Consider the following 2,922-nt stretch of genomic DNA (forward strand, 5'->3'; position numbering starts at 1 on the left):
CTAAAAGCTTCACAGCATTGTGAAGCCACTCAACCGTAATCTACAATCAAAACCTTTGGACATGTTTTCGTTGCCATCTTCTTATCAGGTAGGGTGACATCCACTTCAAAATGGCAGCATCTCTTATGGATAATATCGATGCTTACCATTCAGCCACTGATGCTCACTGTTTGGAGTGAATTTCATTGAAGGCTTTCACATCTCAGATGTAGATGTCGTTTACACTTTCACTCAATCTCTCTTTTTCTCTCTCTCTCTTTCTCACTCTCTCTCTCTCTGAATATTTTCTCTGAATATTCTCATTTTTAAAAAAATCCTTAGTTGAATTAATGAAATTAACGTTTTGGTAGAGAGTTAGCGGGAAGGATACTTCGAATATCTTCCGAAGAATGGACATTGATATGTCCAAAACTCCGCCAATTTATGTAGATGCATAACAATATTATCTTTAATTATCAAAAATTGCTTTTTTCGTATCATATACAGCTTGTAATGTGGTAAATTTTTGCCATCCACGTTGGGAGACATTATGTAATGGGGTGAATTGCCAACTATTCATATGTGGTGTGGTATATTTGATATATACTGGAGCGGTTGCTAAAATCCCTATTTTGCAAATAAATTTGCAAAAAAGTTAAGGCCGTCCGGCTCGCAAATATGCTGGGTTCAGACCGCAGCTCTAGCTCAGTAGTAGATGCATGAATATTCCAAATATAATTAGTCACCACAGGGTTCAATGACTGGTGATTTATAATTCTTACCGCTGCTTCCGTGAAGTTATTGAAGGACACCAATAAGGAAGTCAAAAAGATAGTTGGTGACTGATTATCAGTAACCATATATTCATCGAGAATAATGAGAATCAACTATGGTTTTCTAGTCGACTCTTAAAACGCTTGGTATGAATACAGGTATGCACCAATTTCCTTTTGAAATTCGTTGAAACTTACAACGCCAGTTCTTGAATTCTCGGGATCCTTATAGATATACTGTAGACTTATAATATAATATCATAAGATTTTCTGGCTGAATAGGGTGACTATCATCAAAGGATGACAAGTAAAACTGCTCTGAATAAGAGATTTTAATTGAGCATGAATTGATATGCGCAGACGAATATTGCTTGATTTCAAGACAGCTCAACTGTATATCACGTCCCAACTTGGTTATACAAAGATAAATAAAATTTCTAAATAAATAATTTAAGTAATAGTCTGAGAGTATTCTAATAAATAAATCTTGATATATGATGCTATAATACAATATACATTTGATTTTTTATGTGAGCTTTGTGTACTCTTGGTTTTCATACTTTTTTAGATTTCAATAAATACTCGTGTAACAATAATAGTTGTCCTTATCTATTTGTATAAACCTTCCCTAGTATATAATATATATTTTATGAGTAAAAAATTATAATTCAATTCGTAATAGTTGATTGAGCAATCAGCTGATTTGTTAGGTATCGATTCAAAAAACTGTCGATTGATCCTAGATCGATTGATGTATTAAATCAAAACAAAGATTCTAACCTGAAAATGTACATGCAATCTTTTATTTTTTGTAATCTACCATTAATAAACAAGCCGCTTTATAATTTTATTTATTGCCAAAGAATTCTCATTATTGTTTAATTACAATTTTGCATGGTTCTCTTATCGCTTAATAGATAACATGATTACTCTTTATCATAAATAACATTCGATTTTACTTGAGCAGTACCTTGACTAGGCTATCTATTCTTCCCTTTTCACAATTTTATTAAAGCTCACTTGTTTTATTTCAAAAGTATTCCATGGTGCTACAACACCACGCCACAAGCTCAATAATCATTTTCTCAGTTTATATTTTGTAAATTCATCTATAATTTTGCTGTATTGTAAGCTATTGTATATAAAGCTGCGTTTACATATTCATGCTTCCAACCCGCACCGAGCACGCTCCTCCCTCGTACCGCCCTCGTACCACCACCGAACCACAGTCGGACCGCCCACGCACCCATCATGAACGTTACGGAAGATGTTAGCTCTTCTCGCGTTCCCCGGTCGAACCACTGTTGCTCCCCGGTCGATCATCAATCGCTCTGCTGGAGTGACGTTCGGTTGCGGAGCAGAGCGAGAGTCTGTACGCACCTTTAGTGTATAAGCCAGTATATATTGTAATCTACATAAATAAGTACTCAATCAATCAATCAATCAATCAATCAATCAATCAAACTGAGTTAGTGTGTTAATGGGGAGGATATTTTATATCCTTCTTAAGATGCGTACAGACTTTTGATCTGCTCCGCAACCGAACGTCACTCCAGCAGAGCGATTGATGATCGACCGGGGAGCAAGAGTGGTTCGACCGGGGAACGCGAGAAGAGCTAACATCTTCCATAACGTTCATGATGGGTGCGACTGCAGAGCGGGGGCGGAGCGACTGCGGAACGATGGAGGAACGAGGGCGGTACGAGGGCGGAGCGAGCTCGGTGCAGGTTGGAGGCGCGTATATGTGTACGTAGCTTTAGAGAATCTACAATTATTTGTTGAAACACCGCCGATTTATGAAGTTACATCACATTATTATACTATCTTTATTCTAATTGCATTCAATCTTTATTCTCATTGAATAATTGTTTATACTTTGTAAAATTCGTTGGATAATTAGCATTACCGTCATTTAATGTAAATTAGTGAATAAGCCAGTAAATATTGTAACAACAAAAATAAAGAAATCTAATCTCTCTCTCTTTCCCAGTCGTGTGTTTGAACGTTCAATCTTTATTCTCATTGAAAAATTGTTCATTGAATTTTTACTTTGTAAAATACATTACAGGTTTATTTATGTGGAATTAATAATTCATTCTCGATTAAAGTAATCAATAATATTTTACTAGTAGTTCTGTGAGCAGTGGACCTCGTGCTCAGTAAGTTACAT

Source organism: Nilaparvata lugens, chromosome 8, assembly GCF_014356525.2.
Source record: "Nilaparvata lugens isolate BPH chromosome 8, ASM1435652v1, whole genome shotgun sequence".
NCBI classification, from domain to species: domain Eukaryota; kingdom Metazoa; phylum Arthropoda; class Insecta; order Hemiptera; family Delphacidae; genus Nilaparvata; species Nilaparvata lugens.